Raw genomic sequence first — 22,945 nt, forward strand, 5'->3', positions numbered from 1 at the left:
TGCTACTCTACCTGTTGTTTTCCCATAGAAGTGGTTTCCCATTGAGTGTTCATGTCTGACATCTGGGTTTTGTGATTGTTGTTGCAGGAAAAGCAGCCCTCACAGTACAACTTCAGTGTTCACAAGCACAGCCACTACAGGTGGCAGAAGAGAGTTCTGCAGGTGAGTTAAGAACAAGGCAGCTTAATATATAATACAGCAAGTATGTTAACATGCTCAAAAAGACACTGCTAACATGTTGATCCTCACCACGTACACTGTCTTAGCATGTTGGCACGCTAATATTAGCTAATTACCAATAAACACAAGAGACAGCTGAGCTCAGTGGGAATGTCATTAGTTAAAGGGCTGGACCAATCAAAATTCTGATCTTCGGGTGGAATTGGATGACAAGTTAATTGATCATAGAACTTATACAGTTCTGTCTGAGATAAATAATAATAAATGTTTGTACCAAACTGAATCATCCAGTAGATTTGGCCAAAGCAGGGAGCCAACTGACCGGCATTGCCGGCTCTAGAGACACAACTAACACTATAAACCATATTAGCTCAAATATGATTATGTTCGCTACATTATACGCTGAGATGTCAGTTTATTAGGTACACCTAGCTAAAACTAATGTAGTCAACAGCTGTGCAACAAATCCTCCTCATGAAGGTCATGATGTTCTGTTTGGTTCAAACTATTTAAGGAGGTGTTGATAGAGTTTGTGGTGATGTTGAACTTTATGCATTAGACAGATTTGCATTTGTGTTATACAGCATACCCTCACTGACATAAATGGGTTGGGCAGCTGAATGAACAACAGTTTCTAAACTTAGAAATAAAGATATTGTGGTGTTACTGCATTCCTTTTAGCTAGTGTACCTAGCCAATAAACCCTATAAACTGCCAGCTGAGTATTTGTGATGTGCTTTTGTACTAAGATGTGAACCTAACACTGTCATTGTCACTGGCCATGCAGATTGATTTCAAAACCAACATGCTGTGTAGCATAGAGAAAGGCATCATCAAGCGACAGCTTCCATTCTCTATTGTCAAAAGCTGTGACGATGGCGTTGGTTCCCGGTTCTCCATTTCCTTTAAAGGGCATCATGATTATGAGCTGGAGGCCACATCACTGGAGGACAAACACAAGGTGAAGTTATACTTAATGCGGATACATTTAAATTATAAAAATGGGAAACGGCCATGAGGAGGAAGGATGTATTTTTTGTGACCAGATGCTTTCATTTGGACTTTTTTCATGCTGATGATTCTTCTCCTTCTTTTTTAACAGATGATGCAACTTGTGAATCGAATCATTTATAAGAACATATACAGCGATCTTAAAGGGGAAGATTCAGAAGCTCGTACACAGCCTCAGACATCCAGCAGCCTTCGGGACGGTGTCTTGTTAATACACAGAGGTGGTCTGGCATCATTCAGATGGGTGAAGTACGCATGTGTCCTTACTACAGAGGTGCTGCTATGATAAGACCGCAGTGCAACAGCTGTTTAGTATAGTTGGTGATGAGAACTGATCTGTGGCCACACAACCCAGGACTGTGGTTCAGATCTATACCACATATGAATTTTAAGCAGGTTTCAAGTTTCTATTGTGCAGCAGTGGCTAAATTAAAGCTGCTCTTCCCAGAGACTGCTTTGAATAATGGGTCTCATTTTTTAAAGAAAGTTCAATTAACTATTTATAATTTCTTCAAAATACACACACTCCTACTTAATCAAAATGTTCCTTTCAAAAGTTTTCAAAAGCATTGGCCACGAGTTGTCTCCTGCTTCACTGTAAAGTCCATTCTCAGTGTATGAGCCTCCAAATTTTCACATGCCCTAAACTTTAAGGTGAGTGCAGAGCCTTCAAGGTGCTAGTAGTCAGATTTGGCATCATATCCTGTTTGTAAAGTGCACAAACAATATTAGTATATAGTGAACACAGCATGGATTATTAGGATGCAACACTGATTGTGTTGTTGTGGTCTATATTACCTTTCCTGTTCTGTTCTAGATATGAGGTCCAGCTCCACCCGAGTCAGCTAACGCTGGTCCCCTTCAAGAATCGAGGCCCTGCGGAAGATGAGGAGACAGCCTTTGTACTTGAGTCCATTGTGATTCACCTGTCAGACGGTGACACCAGCGTACAGAGACCTGGCAGCTACGACATGTTCGTCCTGACCACCCACAAAAATGAGTACCAGTGAGTGAGGATTATTAAGATATGGAAATGACTCAACAACATGTGGTGAATGAATTCTGTTTATCACAACAGCTGTGTGTGTTTTCATACTATTTTACAGCCTTGTTATTGTGGCAGTTATTATGCAGCCTTGTTTGAGTGATGAAGTCATAAATACAGGTCTTAGGTGTTAATTACCAGACTTACAGGATTCCAGCTAATAAGGGACTTTTTTAAAATTGCAGATTTAAGGTGCCTGTAACAGATCAAACTAATGGCCCAGAGTCTGTCCAGAGGGAGCGGGATGCTTGGGTCCTGGCCATTGACAAACTATGTTCACACTGGAAGAGGAAGTCCAAGGGTGAACCCACATCTGCGGAAAAAAAGATTCAACAAAATTTCAGTGTATCTGAAAACACAAAGGACACAGATACAGACCTTGAATCAAGTGGTAGATTTACTGGGTCAAGTATGCCTATCATTTCTCCTCCAGTTGATTCTGCAAATACACATCCCACTTCCAGTGGTGGAGACCGTTTATCAGTTGGTGACTTGGGTGAAAGTCCCTCAGCTGACCATACAAAGCCAGCTCCTAAACCTCGCAAAACTGGGAAGGCTGCTGGTCAAGTTACTGGACCTGACATTTTGTCTCCCATCCCATCGCCAACCTCCCCTGGTGTTGTTACCTTACCATCACCCACCTCTCCTACACCCACACCCTCCCAAACTGCCACCACACCCCCCACCACAGACCCAGAGTGTCTTCCTCATGAGTCAGGCTCATCATTTGTGATAAGGCCTCCGCCCTCAAGCCCCCCCTTCGCCCCACCTTTACCCTTGAAACCGATGAGTTTAGGAAAAACACGCACCAAGGCTTTCCACTGGGACCTAATTGGTTCAGATAAGGTACCACTTTCACTTTACTTAAGCAGTTAAGTGTAATGCTAATTGTTAACAAATCAGTTAAGTGTTTTGTTATTTTTGCAAAGACAAAAACATCAGTTTCAGCTTAGCTTCACTTCTTTATACTCGCATTGCATCATTGTTTGGAATTATTCTTCTGTTTGGCCTGTCGTCACTGCTTCCCCAGTGTTGCTCCTTTGTAATGTTAACATTGATTTCCCCATAAAATAGAGCTGTCTCAGCACTAATTTATTTGTTTCTTGGCAGATTGCAAAATCATTTTGGATACAAGAAAGCACCGGGAGAATTGAAATTGACACATCACGCTTATGCGAGCAATTTGCTGTTAAAAATTCGGGGAAGTTTGGTGCAACTGAGCCGAGTAATACCCAGCATATTATGCTCAACCAGAAGATTGCACACAACTTCAGTGAGTAGATCAACAATTAATATGTTACTGCTTGTTGTGGCGGAGCTGCTCATACAAACTGCTCGCTGCAGCAGATCATTTTCAGCATTTTAGGAAGGGGATTAAATTTTCTCAGCACAATAACAATTTCCTTCTTGTAATGAAAAGGCATTCTCCCAGATTTACACAAATAAAGGAGCTTATCCCTGCAGTGAATTAGAAGTTAGAAGGTATAACATGAGCTCACACATTTCACAGCCACCAGAGGGAAGCACCACATTAAGATTAACCAGGACCTCTGCACTGACTATGTTAATGTCAGCCTCTTTAATTTTCATAAATTAGACTTTAATTTTCTGATTAAGCTGACCTGAGAACTCTTATCAATGCTGCCACTTTGCTCTTTTTAAAACAAATATTGAGACTACAATGCCACTGCAGATAGTTGGATAATCCACATGTGCCTGCAGGTGGCAGTATGTCACCAATCCAGCAGTAGCAGCCCATGCAATATGCAGGGCTACTGTGCAGTGGAACATATTTTATTTCTCATCTAACAGCTTTTCACTTTTGATTAAATGGGTGTATGTGACTGGTATATTTCAAGACCCAAGCCAGGGGAGAACATTTCAGAAGCTTCCCCTCCCAGGTCCTCCACAGACACTGTAGAGCGATACAGATGTGGTGGTGGGTTGCTAAATGGAATCTGTGTGAGTGAGCAGACTGGCAACATAATTAGAGTTCACATGTTCATAAAATATGGATTAGACACACAACAACAGCGATTTCTTGTCCTGACACAATATCCCAACATTCCATGTTTCTGTCTCTGTGAACTGAAAACGCTGGTTGTGCCAGGAGACGGAGCTGAGTGATGACAGCCTGCAGGCAACCGGAGGCCCTGCTTCATTCTGCTGCAAGCTTCAGAAGGATTTAGACATTTGAAGAACAAGGGAAACTCTATGTCTTGCTCCCTCCCCTACCCATTACTGTAACACCAATAGAGAAAGTGAGATTTCAGCGGTGGTGGTGGTGGTAGGCAGATCCCTTACTTACAGGGAGTAAAAGTAGCAATACTACAATATAAAAATACTCTATTACAACTCTAAGTCTTGCATTAGAAATGCCACTAAAGTAAGAGTTTGTAAGTATTAAAAAGTATCAAAAGTAAAAGTATCCTTAATCCAGAAAGCAGCATTTGTGTCAAACTATCATATATTGGTTTATTAAGACATTTCTCTTTAAAATTGTACAACAGTAGAAGTATAAAGTGACACAATTGCAAATACAAACTATTTAACAAAGTCAGGATTTATTTTTTATGTAAATTCCATCCATCCATCTTCCTCCACTTATCCTTAACCGTGTCGCAGGGTCAGCAGTCTAAGCAAAGATGCCCAGACTTCCTTCTCCCTAGACACTTCCTCCAGCTCCTCCGGGGGGATACCGAGGCGTTCCCAGGTCAGCTGAGAGACACAGTCCCTCCAGCGTGTCCTGGGTCTTCCCCGGGGCCTCCTCCTGGTGGGACTCGAACACCTCCTGAACTTGAATGTAAAGTTTAACCTGCAAAGTACTTTAACTACTAAGTATGGCCACATATGAATGTACTGAAATAAAATATTTCCTTGTAATGTGTAGTGGAGTAGAAATCAGAAGTAGCACAAAAAGTACGCAGGTATAGAAAAAGTGCCTCAGGTTTAGACTCAAGCACTTCACACCACTGCATTTTGTGTCTGACTTTAGGGACATTTTAGTCATTAAGAGCTTTTATTGTAGTACAAACAGAACAGAATCAGTCCAGAGGTGATTTCTGCCTGTTTACACTATAAAACACAGAACCTCCCCCGGGATTCAGTTCTCACTGAAGCCAGATATGACAACAAGCAAACGCTAATAGGACTTCTCTTTCTCTCCTTCTCTCCGTCCCCGTGCTTGTTTGTATGTTTATCATCCCAAAACTGTCTAAATTTGTGCTGTTTATTCGGCTCATATCCAATTCATTGCCACAGTATTTAGTCATCCAATCCCATCACACTAGGAGCCAGTGTACACATAGAATTTCGCATTGTTTTTACTAAGATGTAACAGCTCAGCAGAAAGACTCCACCTCTGTGCGATAATATCAGATACGTTTTTATATATGTCATCAGTGACTAACAAACTCAGAACTGCTAATTAGCATCAGGCCTAAAGCTGGCACTTCTACTGTGTCCACGAGACTTTAAAAACATGATGTGGTTTGCAGATGGCGTTAGAAAACTTGTGCAGGTTACTTTATTACTGCTGTACTGCAGTTTTGAGTGGTTTCCTCTGGAAGTCAGCATGATCTCAGCTGTGTCTGAAGCCTATAGGACAATGCTATAATTATCCATGTACTTATTTATAGGACTTTAAGTGCTCTACAAGAATCAAAAGACCTTTGACAACAGGACTGTGGCTGGTATTGATTCTATTCTATTGCATTCTTTGGAGAAATACCTACAGAGCAGATGAAAGACAGAGCAAAGTTTGTGTGCATGTGCGTGTGGTGATGGTGGGATTCTGTTACACTAATGGCAGTGAATGACTCTTCTTAGCAACACAATGGTTAAATTAGCTCTAATGGGGTCTGATGAAGATGCAAAAGGAGAGGAGACCTCGTGTTCACAATCCAACACTCCCAGTACAGTACAGGTAAATCCAGAAAACCTTAAGGCACTGTTAAAGATAAACCATAACAAAAACAGTAAAGAAAAAGTTCCTCAGGCGCTCTCAGATGGAGCAATGAGTGTGTCTTTATTTAATCTGACATCTCAGTAAAAAGAGCTGAGCTCACCAGATCTTCATCAGGGTGGAACATTTGAACAGGCTGTTGACACCAAGTACTCCAGAAATAATGTAGCTACAGACGCTACAGAGCAAACACCACACTGATGTCCAGACATCAATATCATACACAATTCAAGTTCCATCAAAATAATATAATCCCTCAGTGAGAATAATGTAAGACGCTATAAAAAAGGGCTCCCTCTCACTGAGGGGTTATATTATTTTGATGGAACCTGAATTCTGTATGATCTCCTCTCCAAAGGATGACAAAATAAGACGGAGAGGTAGTGAGAGAATGGGCTAGAAAAGAAAGAACAGTAAAAACAAAGTTGTGCTGCACAAATTTTGTTTGTTTTTTTTGTCTTTGAGTGAATCTTTGCTTTTTGTTTAGGATGTGTGTCTGACCAATATGGTTATTTACCTTGAGAGGCCTGGTGCATGCTGCCTGTTTGATGGCTGGAAATGTCGCACACCTAATTAAAAGTACACCTGTGGCTTCCTGTGCCCAGTGGGACACACTCTCCATTTCCACACTCTAATTTGCCAGGTCATTTGCCCAGTTTGTCTGAGTGCCAATTAACAAAAGGCTTGATTTGCACTTCTCTCTCTCTCTCTCTCTCTGTGTGTGTGTGTGTGTGTGTGTGTGTGTGTTTAGGCCAGATGAAGCAGCCTAACCCTCACTCTTGGGGACACTTTGTTTTTGATGTTTGATGTCATGATTCTTCATTTGAAAATGTGACACAAAAGTCTCTGCTGGTCCTGGCAAGGGAATTACTATCTCAGGGCCATAATGTCAAGGATTTAGTGCTGATTAGCTTTGTACCTCCAGCGTGCTTCTTGTTTAATGTGATTATTTGAATAACTTTGTCATAAGTAGATTTTCAGTCATTTTGATGATTTTGATTCAGTAACAGAACACTGGACACCTATTTATGAAATCTTGTGAAAATGCTCCAGTCCACCTTTATGGACTATTAAAAGAACCATTTTAGGAGAAACGCTTACCCACTCTCTTTATTGTTGGAGCCAGCAGCCATTATCTTATCTTATCTTATCTTATCTTAGCTTAGCACAATGATTGGAAACAGGGGGTAGCAGCTAGCCTGGCTGTGTCCAGCACCTCTAAAGCTCACTAGTTAGTATGTTATGTCTTGAATGTGTTACTCTGTTCAGAAAGTGATGTGTAGCAGTTTTGAATAAAGCTATGTGCTGGCTGCGCTGTTTCTTGGCTGAACCAGTGACAGTTTGTTTTCGAAAAAGAAATCTACATGTTAATTAGTTCATTTTTAACCTTACATATCCCACATTCCTTGTGAGCAAAGCTGGTGCACATCCTCAGAAATGAGCACCAAGCATTTGTGATTAGGCACACGACCAATGGCGACTGATGGCGACAGATAGTAAGGCCCACAGCAGCTTGGTGTAAACACACAGAGCTAGTCAGCTGATGCACCATCTATGACGTAGCCGCTACATTTTCTTTGGCGTGATCTTAACATCAAGACTATTGTAACTTCCTTGCATGTTGTTTGTGTTTAGTTTGTGCACATGCAGACGTGCACAAGGAAGAAATTCATTTTCAGCCAGGTATGATTTGGTACCATAGTGGAAAAGCATTTTAATCCTCAAGATAAGCATAAAGAACACAAGCAAGTACAATATGTGAACAATGACAAGTGTTGCAGCCATTGTCTACACATATGCATCAAAGCAAATATACTGGCAGAGGTACTGATACTCTGGACAGAGCCAGGGTAGCGGTTTTCCCCTGTTTCCAGTCATTTTGCTGTATGCAGCAAACCATCTGTTGGCCACAGCTTCATATTTCTCAACTCACTCCTGGGAAGAAAGTGAACAAATGCCTTTCTCAACCTATCAAATTGCTTCTTAGGGGATAGAATACAATACCTTTGCTTTGCCTCAACTTACAGTGCAGGAATACAAACACATTTTTTATGTTTGCTTTAGACCATGACTAAAGAGAAGGTACATGACAAATGAATTCACCTACTTCACTTCAGAGCAAACTGTTATATGCAAATTGACTGACACCAGCAGCACAACTTAACAAAAGGAAGCTGGATGTGAAGCCTGAATGTTTGTGTCACTTCACCATATGTTTTACATACATGTCTAAAGCAGCATTCCAGGCTCCTAATGGATGCTTCTCTCAGCTCCTGAATTATGCATAGGCATTTTCTGTAAAAAAGAAAAAACACATCAACTTTGACTTGCTAGAATGCAAATTTGTGCATTCCCCTTAGGCATCTGGGGGAGAGTAATTAAGCAAAGGACCCTTTGTCTTCACAATGCTTTTTGAGTCATTTCATCGCAGGATAAGAGGACTATCTGTCAAGAGGAAAGCTTTCATGTACCACTGAGTGTGTTGACTTTTTCTAATCTATTGTTCTTCCAGACATTTTTCTCAAAAGTTTTCCAGTGCAGCCGGGAGAGCTGAAGGACAAACTGTTCATCATTAATGAGGAAGATGGAGGTCTGTCTGATGGGCACATCACCTCTCTGAGGAGGTATGACTTTGTGCCAGAAAAAGCTGATTTGTATTCATTCCTTATGGCATCACAGCAGAAGCTGAAAGGTGAATGACTTTTTGTGCCTGAGTCTGTGGGCAGTTGATGTGTGTTTTCATTGGCAGTGATCAAAGCTTTGTACCATGGCTGGCATCTGGCTCCTTGTTGATGATTTACTAAGTTGCAGTTTCCAGTTAGGACAATGAGAAACAGAGCAAACCGCGACACATCATTTCGTCACAGTATTCTAATGCTAGGGAGCAGATGCCACAACCTTTTACCAGAGCAGCTGAATGATAAAAGTTTTATCTTGGTTTATTTGTGGAGATGGAAACTATTGACATGCCCTCAGGAACATGGCACTGAAAGCAGGTAAAATGCCTCCTGATTCTCACCAGTACTTTACTCAGTGACTCTGGATGCTGACCTCGTAGAAGGTGGGAGTGATCTAATATACTTTGTAGAGGATTTCATTTATTCTATGAAAATGTAATATATATTTTAATGCACTGGGGCATAGGCCTGAGGAATACAATCTTGAAAGAACCACTCCCAATAGGTGCTGCAACATTAATGACCAGTGCACCTCCAGTGGCACATAGCCTGGCTCATGAAATGTGAATGTCTTAGGTCTGAGGTCAGAATGCATGGAAACGACAGGAGGAAGTCCATTGTAAGACAAGCAGGGGTTCAAATTCAGTGCAAGTTAGAAAACGGCCGTTCCCATTGGTGCCTTGTTGCTTTATCTGAGGAGGACCAACTACGGCCTTTAATCACTTAAGTTAATGTAATTAGTCGACAGGGAGACAGGGAACGCGTGATGACATAAAGGGCAAAGGTCAAAGTGAGAACGCACGTGTGACAGAAAAAGGCGCATCACCAGTCATGGCTTCAATTTTTACCACAAACCTGTAGGCCTACACAGGTGTTTTTATTTTGTCTGTAGCATAAATAAAGAGTTACATTTTGCACATAGGCCTGTTTATATTTTTGGTTCTTGGTTCTTTTTCACATATGCAGATGACAAACAAAACTACAGAGTTTAAATGTGTTAATTAGCTTGTGTTTAAAACTTGCACGGTTGAAACCAGGGGTGTCACATCAATGTTTTATATTCGCCTTTAAACATACTGTGAAGTGATATTACATGCAAATTAATGTACTTTTCAATATAGATAATTTAAAAAGTAGGTTCAATTTGAAATCCCTAAAAGCCAAAGTGATACAGGTTGCTACAGAAAGTCTCTCAAATCAATCGGAAGTGTGTTCCAACCATGTGATGGTTGGAAAGAGAAGGCTGACTCGTATGACGCACTCATTGCTGTGGACAGATCCGATGTATCTGCTGGTAGTTTTTGTCATGAGTCCAGACAAAATGAAAGAAGTAAGACTGAAAGCCACTGAAAACTTAAAATATTCCTCTAAACCATTAAATATTTATGACTAAGTTAATTTTACATTCACAACCTCAACTAATCTGTTTGATCAGATTTGATTGACAGTAACCACCTGTCATCAGACTGCCATGACATTTGGCCAGTGAATCCCGCCCACTTCAGACCTGTAAAGACACCTGCATCCAACACCCCCAGCCCCCCCAAAAAAACCCAAATCCATTCTGACTTTGACAGAAAATCATGTTAATGTAAAAGCCCATCACTCACAGTATTAAGCCCCAAATTCATTCTGACTTTGACAGAAAATCATGTTAATGTAAGAGCCCATCACTCACAGTATTAAGCTGGTTGAGAAAAGACATTTTTAAAGATTTTAAATATCTATGCATTTAGTATGCATCTGCATACGGTGATATTGTGTTTTTATGTTCAAGGTATGTCCCCACCCCGGATGATGTGGAGAAGTACAAATCCTACAAGGGTCTTGTGACAGAACTGCATATTGTGGACCAGTACATGCTGGAGGTACAGTGTTTAACCAGCAGTATTAATTAGAATCATGATTTTTTAAAAGCTAAAGTTACAGTAAGCTGGTACTTTTCTTTGAATTTGACTTGTGGCACCACAACCCAAGTAGAATCTAATACAGCTCCTGCTCATGTAGCACTGTGGTTCAGGGGGCTTCTTGGGTTTACCTGCCTCCTCATTCACACACTGTGGGTGTTATGACAAGCTCTTACCATTCATCTGGTTAGCAGCCTCCAGCATGCCTGGCAGTCATCTGACCCATGTGTGACTGGCTCAGGGCTGCAGGCGGGGTAACAGATGAACAGCAGGATCAGCCCACAGTGCCGCTCAGGAATATTTGACACCAGACATAAGGGATCTTATATGTAAGAGACAGAGAAGCATATTCTGTGGAAACCTCATATTCCTCACATGCCTTCTGTGGTAGTCCGCCAGAGTGACATCAGTCCCCTTCACTGCTGGCAGCTTAATCAGGTATTCAAATATTGCTCTTAAGATTAGAGGTGATAGCTTCAAAATGTGATGCTTCACCATTGTCATTCATCCCACACATTCTCCCACTAAAACCCAGTAAATTATTAAACAAAATGAAAGGGCGGACATGTTCTTTTTGAATCATGAGTATTTTAAATTTTAGCATCATTATTACTTGGAGTCAAATTGCATATACCCCTATAACCTCAAACTGCCACACTGAATACTCCTCGTGGAATATGTGTGGTACACTGGTACAGCACTTTGTAACCACTCAGGGGCGGGCGATGCCAGCCTGTCTGAAATGTCTTAGTATCAGACGGATTGCTATAAAATTTTTAACACATACATTCATGGTCCTTGAAAGATGAAGTTTACTGATTTTGGTGATCACCTGACTTTTTAGCATCACCAGGAACTTTGGTGTCACAGAGCGTTTACGCACAATAACTACTTTGTTACATTTAGGCTCAAAAACGTCTTGGTTAGGCGTTAAATTAATCGCTTCACATTAAAGAACCCTTGTTTCCCTGTCAGCATAGTTGATAAGATATGATTTTTCATCCCACGGTATCATTGGACATAATTTTATTATACACCACACACTGGCAGGAGAAATGCCATTCCCATTAGACTCAGCTGTATTTTGTATTTATTACTAATTAGCCAAAGTTAGCAGGTAGACCTGAAATGATTAGTGATTCATTAACAGGAAATGAATCTGCCACAATTTTGATAAACAGCTGTTCAAGTCAGTTTTTCAGCAAAACCCCTCAACTCTCAGCTTCAGCCTCTTAATTGTGAATATTTACTGTTTTCTTTTAGATTTTTATTACTGTAAACTGAACATCTTTGGGCTTGACTGTCAGACAACATAAGACATTTAAATATTTTACTTAAATATACAATTACTGGAAAAGATAACTGGCAGATTAATCAGTAAGGAAAATAATCAGCAGCATGGGAACGTGCTAAACTATGATGCTAAACATGGTAAACATTATTCAGTATCTACTTACAGTACTCGCAGTACTACAGTTTCAGAACTCATTCCCCTGTTTACTCGTTTGTTTCTCCTTGAGTAAACAGAGATTTTGGACACTTACTAATCAGCATAATATTTTTGTCATCACTGTCAGTGTCTGGCCACTTAAAGCAGCTCAGGAGTTTCGCTGTCAAGGCGCCTCAGTTTGATTCATCAAGTTGAAACTGTCACAACAAGTTATCCTTCAACAAATCATTAATTTAAATAGCACTATCTGCACAGTTTGTGTAATAATAATAATAAGTAACATGATGTCATTTTATAAGACTTTCCCCAAATATTTGAGAATGCTGAATGCAAAAATGTAAAGTTGCATTAATGTAATGCTCACCCAACACCTAATCTGAATTAGCCTACAGTTAAACATTAATATTATTTAAACATGTCCAACTCTTTTGAATGAGGTTGTGCAAAATAATTCAGATAAATAATGCAAAACTGTGGCTTCCTTCCTTCATCGTTGCATTCTGAGGCCACATAGCATATCTATGCTCCAGTCACGTTGAAATTGTACTGTGCACTGGCACTGGCTGGTGGTCACACACCCGCCTCCACAAAGGTCCCTGCAGAGACGCCTTCCTCCCAACGGTCCCTGCCTGGCTCAGGTTCACCTGTTTGTTTAATAAGCACAAAGCAAACGACTTTGGACTGCCTGACACGAGCAACAAATATAATGCTAGATTCATTCATTTCAGAATGAACAACCAACCTTTAAGCAGGCTGTACATGTCTAGGCATTCAATTTGTTTAATGTAATGCAATGATAACATTTCCACTGCAATCCTCCCAGGTTCATTTGATAACCCATTTAGCATAATATATTTAGCATGGCTGTTACGGCTTGTACCAGCAGTGTCACTGTTGATAACCTGGCCTGTTACATCTCTGGACAGGCTGTATAACGTATACAGTGTTTGGGGGGAAACAGACCGGCCCACAGAGGAAATTCCCAAACTTCCCTTTGTCCAGTCTGCACCTGTTTTGTAGTTAGTGGAAATCATTTATGTGGATTTGAACAAAGTTGAACACTCAGACTTTGGTCTCTCAAATACAGTAGCAGACAGTAAATGCAACGCATCATATGGTAAAGCAGGGCGGAGGTTGATTTTGTACACAGCCTTAGTCTTGTTTTCCTTTTCACAATTGAAAACGGTCTGATTAGCTGTCGAACAGTTCTGAATAATCAGTTTCTCTCCGGGCATCTGTGGGGAACACGAGTGGCGTGTGAGAACAGATTTTATACCATTAAAGATATATCGCTCTATTAGTGCTGAAGCACTGACATTTTCCTTGATGATGAATCAAATTCTAATCAGCGGTCTGTTCTGCATCTTGTCGCTAGTTATACAAGGTCTCTGTTCTTACAGCACGCTTATCGTGTTTTCACTGGGAACTTGAAATATCAATAAGTATCTTCTTTATATCACAAATGAATATGACAAATACCTGAAATGTCTGAGAATGTGATTGCTTTAAATTCAGTGACTAATGTGTGAAACACAATTTTAGCTCAGGAGGATGAAATTACAGCAGTGTTACCTTGGCTTGGATTTAGTGTGATCTGTTAACCACTGATTGGAAATTTAAAATGTGTCAGAAAATGTGACAAGATGTGGAACATGGTGCTTGAGAGTGTGGAAGATGACACATCCTGGGACATCTTTGCTTTTTGAAAAAGCCCAGTAATTACATTGCTTGCATTTCTAACACTAATCTTAACATCTTTCCTTAATGTTCCGTCAGACCAACTGCCCTTTGGCTTTTGGATACCTGAGCATGAGCGAGACAGTCTGACAATGTGGAGGGGTTTATTAGAGGTTATCACAGACACAAAGGTCGAATAGGCAGCTCAGCCAATTGTTTCAAGATGTCAGGCCTCCAGTTTCTCTGGTAAATCAGTCTGTCGACAGGAAGTAACCTCATCAAAGAGTCTGTGAGAACAAGCTGCAGCCGTCACAACGCTGGAATCCAAACAGCACTGCTTTTTACATAACTCTGAATAATCACATAGAAACTGTGTTATGTTGTGATTATTGCACATCTTGTGTATACACACAGCCTATTTCATTCACCTGTTTCTGTGCTACAGATGTGCAACATCCCCTACCTGAGCACACAGCTGGACCTGCTGCTGACTCTGAGAGAGCTCCCGGTCACCATAAATGAGCTGCAGCCTGTGAGTTTATTCACTCACCTACAGCGTCAAATCAAAGGTCGACTCGAGCTATTTTAAAGTCTGTCCCGGTCCTGCAAGCTGAAAAAACCTTTAAAACCACAGCCTCCATAGTGCACAATGAATCATGCAAATATATTCCTGAATGCAAATGCTAATGTTCAGAAACATTGTGGCTTTTGACTTAAATAAAAAGAACATCTGGGGACAAACTGACTTTAATACATGAAAGCTTTTTCCCATTCAGTCTGAGTTTTATGTTTGAAGTGGTGGATGAAGTAGTTTTTGTTCTATTTGCTGGATGGTTAAAAGTGCTAAAATCAGTAAGGCATGCAAGGCACTTTAAGACACCTCTCTTCATTCGACAGAGAGGAAAAGATGGATCTTAATCAAATCAAGGTCCATTTTTCTGCAGTTGGTGTGAAGCATGCATAGCTGTCTTTATCAGAAACCCAATGAAACCCACTTTGGGGTTTTCACAAGGGAGAGATGGGGAAATATTCAGAAATTTAACTTCATTCTGCAAAGTTCTGAACTGTCGCCGAAGACAGAAACTCTTAAATTAACAAGGTAAAGTGAAATAAAACTAATAAAAAAGTTACAATTTAAACATACGTTATTACCTGTTATTTTCTTAGTTTGTTCTAGTATTTTCCGAGCACTTACACACTCAGCCAAATGTTTAAGGCCAGTATGTCGACACACCAGGTTCACCATAAGTCGTAGTCATCGTTAACACTCTTGTAAAGGATTGCTGTTTATTGGCACTGGAGACTGCAGGGTGTGAAGATATTGCAGTCAGACAAGAACGCCCCCCAGCTCCTCAGTCTTTAAAAAAAATGTTTTTAATGTGATTCTCTCAAGCTTATGTTTCGTTCAGCATCAGTGCTTCAGTCCTAATCTCTTATCTGCTGACACTGAGAATGAAGAGAAACAATGGATAAGAATGATGGTACTGTAATCCATTGACTGTGACAGTCATTTTTCTCTGTCTCAAACACAGGGACAAACATATTGTGTACTGGCAAGATGACTCAACAAGAAAGATTAGCAGTTTCTTAAAGTTTCAATTCACTCTGATTTTGTTTCTCTTTCCGTTGCTTTAGATTTATTCAAAGAACATATTTTGTGACTGTACTCGGTGACAAAATGTAGACCTCTCTCAAATTCACAGCCCACATTGTAACGTGCCACTGCCTCACAATACGACACGCTTGACCATGGAGTGATTAGGGTCGCCTCTGTTGCAGAATACTTCAAATCCTTCAATCCTCGGACATGACAGATTTGATAAAGCTCCAACATTAAGGAGGATTTAGTTGCCACCTGACAGACAGGGCTCCAGGTGAGAAAATAGGGAAGTCACCACCAGGGGGATGTTTTTCACCTGCAATGTGGCTGTTGGTGCTACGTTTTATTGCCAGGATGATAGGTTTCAGTCTGCATTGTGGACCTGGCTCCTTCTTTAAACTGTTTGCTATGCTCCTTCCGCAGTTATTTCCAAATATAAATAGAGTTACAGACACAGAACCAAAGCCAGTGATGCAGTAGACAAGGAGACGTCTCATGAAGCTATGAGACAGTGGAAGCATCTTCAGTGGTTTCATTAATGGAATCTTCTTTTCCCAGTTGAAGTCATATTGTTAGGGCATCTTTAGCATTTGTTGGGTTTTAGCAAACAAACTACTGATAAAAGCTAAAATCCCACCATCCACATTCAGCATGATCTATTCAGAGCTGGTTCGGGAGACACTGGGCAATATTCTAGAAGTGTATTTACACTTGACACAGTTTCATACTAAATAGTCCTGCCAAACAACAAGGCCCTGGTTATTAATTTTATAAGGTCAAATGAGGTGTTGTGAGATGGTTTATCTTTACAATGAAGAATAGGAGTTATTTTTGTCAGCAGAAAGCTTGAAAACAAGTTTCAGCCTTATTCCACATTTCACAAAATTGTTGTGTGTAGAAAAGCATGCCAGAGCCTGTATGGGGTTGAATTACAGAACAAAATCATTTTGCTCTGTGCTCCTGTGTTTGTCTTCCAGCTGATTAACCAGAAGATCAGAATGTGCACACAGCTGTACAACTGCAGGTCATTTGTTTCCGTGCTGGAGTACCTCCTCGCCATTGGCAATTACCTCAACGAGAACGCCGGAAAGGAAAAGGCCAAGGGATTCCGCCTCTCCTCCTTAACTAAAGTATGACTCCACCACTGTTGCCTGACCTTTGATGGAGTTGCAGCACTAGGCTAATAAGACTACTCATTGATATACACGGCAGGGCTTCTGTGCACTTTCTTTCAATTTTCTCTCATCTGCTTCCTGGGGTGGTTGTTCGGGTTCACTCAGATCTTTGACACAGTCTTTCTGACAGGTGTGTGATTGTATCACTGCCTCACTTCACAGGAGAAATGAAACTTTGTGGCCCCAAGTGGCAGAAAGTCTTAGAAGTGAACCATCATTAACTGTAGTCAGTAAATATATGACTAAAGCCAGAACTTAGTTAGCTTAGCATAAGGCACAGAAACCGGAGAAACACCAAGCTTGGCTCTGTCTATAGGTATCAAAATCTGCCTACCAGTGCATATAGAGCTCACTAATTAAAAAGTTAAATCTTGCTTGATTAAATGGCGCACAAATCAGTGTAAAGACAGTGACTTCCGGAAACCTCTGCTGGATATCTGTCTATAACCCAGGAAGTCACCAGCCATGAAATGCTCTGACACATTATCCCCATAAAACAACAAAGTCTTATTTTTACATCTCAGGATTTGTGTGTAGTAAACAAGCAAGATATAATGTGTTCATAACTGAGCATTAGAATCAGTCTAGCCGTTCCCCCCTGTTTTTAGTCTTTGCTAAGCTAAGCTAACTCCCTGTTAACTGTAAGGTGTACTTTTACTGAACAGCTCTGATAGTGGAAATGGGCAGTGGTCAGTCTTCTCATTTAACTCTTGGAAAGAAAGCAAACAAGTGTGTTTCCCAAAAGGACTCCTTTAAAGTTCAGTGGTAGATGGATGCATAGTTTTTCCTGTCATCTGGGGTATGGAAGTGTAATTTCTTACTTTCTCTGCATTTAGTTTGAACTGCTCTTTTGTGTGCAAGTCCCTCTACTGGGAAGGTTTAAGGGGTAGTGCTCTTGACACACAGGTAGAACGTCCTCTGCTCCATTTAATGAAGCCAAGGCCTGGTGTTCTCTCAGAGGTGTTTCCAGGTCTAATTGAGAAGAGTAAACCGCTGCTGCTTGAGACAGACTCTCATCAAATTAATGGATGACTGCCTCCAACCCCCCCCTAAAAAACCCAAAACACTGAGGTTATCTCAGATCTTTTTGGACTCTTTCTTACTTGTGAGCATCAGTACTTGGTGCATGTCCTCTTTGTGTAGTCCTCAGAGGCTGGCCTGGACCTTAAATTGGTAAACAACATAACCTAGAATAAGAGTATGCATGCCTGTCACGGGATTAGAGAGGTTTTGCATTTCAATTAAGTGACACCATCAAATGCAACATGGCTTGAATTTTAGAGTCATCATTAGCATTTTATACAAAGATACTATAATATGAATGCAGCCACAATTGTTACTGCTGCCACTCCTCCTCTGTCTACTACTGTGGGTAATTTACAAACTGATTTACATTTAGGAGTTTTGGTTGTATTAGCACTCCCTCAACAAGGCATTAGCAAAGACATTTTAAATAGAAAATCTAAGGAACTGTAAACCTTTGTTGATGATGTAAATACACAATACAATGGATGTTAGCCTGCCTACATTTTTGCAGCAGCACATGCACGTCTTCTTTCCTGCATGTTATAAGTACCCCAGCTGTGTGGCAGGGGACTGAAGTTTTGCACAATCCATGCCCTTTACTGTGTTTTATCTATCCCCAGCTCTCGCATCCTGTGTGGCAGGGGACTGAAGTTTTGTACAATCCACGCCCTTTATTGTGTTTTATCTATCCCCAGCTCTCGCAGCTCCGAGGGAGAGACAAGAAGGTCACCTTGCTCCATGCCCTTGTGGAGCAGATCATGTTGCATGAACTGTGCTTGGCCACTTTCATGCAAGACTTGGCAGAATTTGAAACTGTCCCTGGAGGTATTTGCTAATCAAGATTTGATCAAAGCTGAAAAAAAAAACCTTTATGGTGCTTTTCAGCTGAAGTCTGTTAAGTGAAACGTGTGTGCCACTGTTTTTTCTTTCCTTTGGATAGCTTCCATCAAAGGCCTGACTGCAGAAGTAGACGGTGAGTAGATCACATTTTACTACTGTATCCAAAGACTGTTGCTTGTAAATTTGCTGAGATTGCTGTAATACTGACCTCCCTGTTTATGTGCCAATGCAAGCTACTTGTGAAGAAGTGTAACATGTACTAGATCTTTCTGTGATGATAGTATACTCCCTTGAATCACCATGATTTCATTGTCTAGGGACTAGATGGGCTCAAGCCAATATATTGTCTATATAATGACTTACAAACAGTTGCCACAAGCACAAATACAGCACTTCACAGTATCACACAGGAGACAGCATCTGATTTAAAGCAGCTATTTGCTTCACTGGTCAAATATGATGGATGGTAACCAAGGTGTGTGTTGCTTCAGTCCTGAAGAACGAACTGCAGAAAGTCATTCAGTATAAAAAAAGCTATAAGAAGAGAAATGCTGGAGCTCATCACCCCAAATTCTCCAAAGACCTGAAGGTGAGGAAGCAAGCCCTTTGTTTATTATTTATGTACACATTAATTTAATGGCCTAATGTGCCTTTTATTAAAAAGCACTATTTTTTACATTCAGTGTTTCTCACCTAAATGTAATAAATGTTTACAGCCTGTTTTACTTACACCCTTCACTTCTTTATCTTCTTTTGCTCTGCTTTTTCTCGCACATCCTGCCTTTTATCACAGTCAGTTTGAGCAGTGATTGATTGACTGAATGAATGGAAGAACAAACTCACCAGGACATTCCTGTGCTTGTCTCTTATACCCCAGATGGCCATTGAAAAATACAGCATGGATCTCTCGACGCTGACAAAGACCTGTGAGGAGATGAAGAAACTCTACTCTGTCATACTGGTAATCCTTGAGTTATTATTTCAATATCTCATTTGTAAAGCTTCAGAGATGGATGGTCTGCTGTTCCACTAGTGGCCCTCTTCAATTATTTGTCATCTTATCTCTCCACCCTGCATTGGGAATGTACATATTTCAGAGGAAGAACTCTCCAAGGTGACTTCTTTTGCACCAGGAGTCTGGAGGGCTTACATGGAGAAACAGTGTGTCTGATATACAGTGTGCAGCTGTGGCCTCCACATTATTCAACTGCAAGTAGCACTGATTTGCAGCTCTGAAATTCAGCATGTGATAGTTACTCATTTGGATCATTTCTTCAGGATTGATAAACAGTTCCCACTGTCCCCTGTGGCCAAAAGGTGTGAGACAAGTTCATCCTGAGTGATACATAGGATTCTTGTTTTCATTTAGTGATGTCTCATTTTAAATACATCAGCAACATGTTACAATTCATTCAGGAATACTTTCACTATTTATGGTTAAAGACCAGAAATGATGGTAATCTGTAATGAGTTCTGTTGAGAACAACAGACATCGGATTTCTCATAAAGAAGACTCCTCTGTCAGACATATCATTAGATTTAGTGGAGGCACCGGTTGCTGAGTATGTTTTTACCACACTGTCTATATATGGGAACTCACTAACATGGGTAGATTAGGTCTAAAGAGCTTGAGCCTACTTTTGACATCTTAACAGGTGCTATGTCTTTTTTAGAGTCTATACCAAAAACAATCAATACAAAAGTAGTTCCTATTCTCACCTTTCTCATATGTCTACAGACAATCAATCATCACAGAGAGTCCACCTTCCCTTCCTGTGCTGTGTTTGAGTGCTGCAAAATAATAGCATGAGCGTTGAGCTTTAGGCCTGGTAGGGAATTGTGTTATACTAGGCCCACAATTAGATTCATGTGCACTGCAAACTTTTTTCCAATCTTGCAAAGGGGGGAGGGCACTGAACGCAGGCAGTGTGCTAGAAAGTGAGGGTACAAAACAACAGAGATACAGTATCCTTCAAGTACTCTAATCATTTAGAGCCCTGTTTCCACAACCATCATTTTGTCAGGCCCTCACAATCCTTCTTTCTTCAATCAGTTAGCCTAAAGTCACTGTCAGAAATAGGCCTACACCAACCCCCTGTAAAACCACAACTTGCCAAGTTTACACATCAGTTTTAGCACAGATTAGACAAACTGTTTCATATCAGTCTTCAGAGGTGCTGCTAGGTGGATTTTGTTACCTGCAGACAGGCTAGCTGTTTCCCTGTGATTCCAGTTTTTAAGCTAAGCTACTTCTGAGCTAAAGCCCCTTTGTCACTGCCCAAAAAAACCATAAATTTGCCACGCCTCGGCTTTTGAAGGCAGTGGGAATGCAACTACTGGTACAAATGATCAGGGACACTCTGAACAATGAAGGGACAATGGAGGCTTGCCTCTCCCATTGATAATTTCAGAGATTTTTTTGCCGTCTCAGCCATAACTTAATCCATCTTTGTTTAATTAAGGCTCTAAAACGATTCAGTCTACACCCAGTGTCTTTACTTTGGAAGATGAACAAAGGTAAATAAGAACAAATAACGCTGACCTTCTCACTAGCTTCCACGCTGTTGGTTTACAGCTCTGTTTACCAGCGCAGGTATTTGATAACACCAAGGTGATGACATCAAATATGACGTACCAGAGTGGAAACACGCTCGTCTGCTGGAGAGCCAAGTCGGATTGGTTGGCAGTGGGAATGACGTCAGAGGCCAGTTAAAGGCTTTAGCCGGGTTTAAAACCCCCCCATGTAAAGTGATATAATTTACCTGGCTACTGGCTGTAGCGTCATATGTGAAGTTATGGGATGCCTATCCCTCCATGGGCTCTTCTCATTGGGAACAATGGGCTTGGTCAAGTAAAGGCACCAGTGAGCTACAAAATATCCCGTAGCAAGTGTGCGTCACTCGAGCAAGAACCCTCCAAACATTCCGAAACCCCAGTCAGATAAAACTGTCTCTCCATGATGTTCCTGAAGTCCTCACCTGTAGCTTTCTATTTACTGTACTTTACAGATAAGAGAGTGTATCAATCTTCTTATTTGTCTCTCAGCAAGAAAGCAAAAAAGGCTCTTTCCAGCGGTGCCAAACTATGACTTTTAAGTAAAACCTCCTCACAAAATAAATCACTATTATATGATTCATATATCATATTATTCCCTATTCGTAATACAAATCACCCCTCCTAGTATTATTAAAAATGGTCTGGTGGTGTGGTGGCTGTGACCTTTTAAAGTTTAACAAGTTGACCTTTAGCTGTAGTGTCCCCTTCAGGCCAGGAGCTACGTATTAATCACCAGGCAGTGGTGCCAAAAGGTACCATCCATTGACTTTGTGGAATCTTGAGATATTGGATATATTTTTCAAGTGATTCTCTTACATGTGAAATGTTACACTTTCCATTGTCGCGTCCCTGCCATACCATGCTATGTCTTTTTAAAATAACAGAGCACAATGACATCATCCCTCCAGGTTTAGTCAAATTCAGACCAGTGGCATTTAAGGATGGACACAATCCAAGCTAGAGTCTCTCTCCCCACCTGTGTCCCTGCCCGCCTCCTCTGATTTCACTGTGTGGGGGCCTTGCTGGAATATTGTTTGTGTGAAACCTCCTGAATAATAAACCCCTTGAGGAGCATTGGAGAAGAGGATTAAGACTGACTGGGCTGTGGTGTTACGCAAGGGAGCAGCAGGTTGGGGAGAAGGCATCATATCTAGTCACATCTTGTTACAGAGGAGGAGAATTCAGATGATGCCATTGAATAGCAAACATGCAAATTTATTAAATGTAGAAGTTGCTTATGGAGGGTTATTTTCTGAAGTTATTACTCCAAAGACATGATTCAAAACAAAGTATTAAGTAGAAGGAGATATTTTATGTGAGATGTTTTAACACGTCTAATTTCTCGTCATTACAGGCCTGACATGCCTTGTCATAACATCAGCGCTAAAAGCTGGCAGCTATGTCACGGCATAACACAAAAGAATGAAATCAATTCCTCCGCAGTGACTGCAGATAAGATGCTTTAATTCTACTGTAGCTTCTTCAATCTAATGGCGGAAACCTGCAGATTAAAGATGATACAAGATGCTTCTGTTGGGTGTTATGAACATGTCTTGTAACGTTATCTGTATCTCTAATGGTAACAGCAGATATTTTCACTTTCATAACATTTTATTGTAACACCCCCTGCTCAATAAGCACTATATCAATGGTCTTATCATTTTAATCATCATGTTGTTAAAGTGGAGTCACACTGATTTATATAACAGGCGCTCTCTTTTTATCAAGTTTTTATAGAGTGTGGTTGTACATTTGATATTTTGTGCAAGGCATGTTTGTAAAAATGCATGCCAAAGATTAACATGCACAGAAAGCAACACAGCCAATTAGGAAGCT

General features: G+C 40.7%; 1 long non-coding RNA gene across 1 annotated transcript; it reads right to left on the reverse strand.

The window, feature by feature from the left end:
- Positions 1-17,782: 17,782 nt before the first annotated feature.
- LOC109970974 (uncharacterized) lies at positions 17,783-21,140 on the reverse strand. The gene is made up of 3 exons (XR_002276475.1): positions 21,096-21,140; positions 19,397-19,477; positions 17,783-17,851 (listed from the first exon to the last, which is right to left on the reverse strand). It is a non-coding gene; the product is annotated as an uncharacterized LOC109970974 (long non-coding RNA).
- Positions 21,141-22,945: the final 1,805 nt, after the last annotated feature.

This window comes from Monopterus albus, unplaced genomic scaffold, assembly GCF_001952655.1.
Source record: "Monopterus albus unplaced genomic scaffold, M_albus_1.0 scaffold212.1, whole genome shotgun sequence".
Taxonomy (NCBI): domain Eukaryota; kingdom Metazoa; phylum Chordata; class Actinopteri; order Synbranchiformes; family Synbranchidae; genus Monopterus; species Monopterus albus.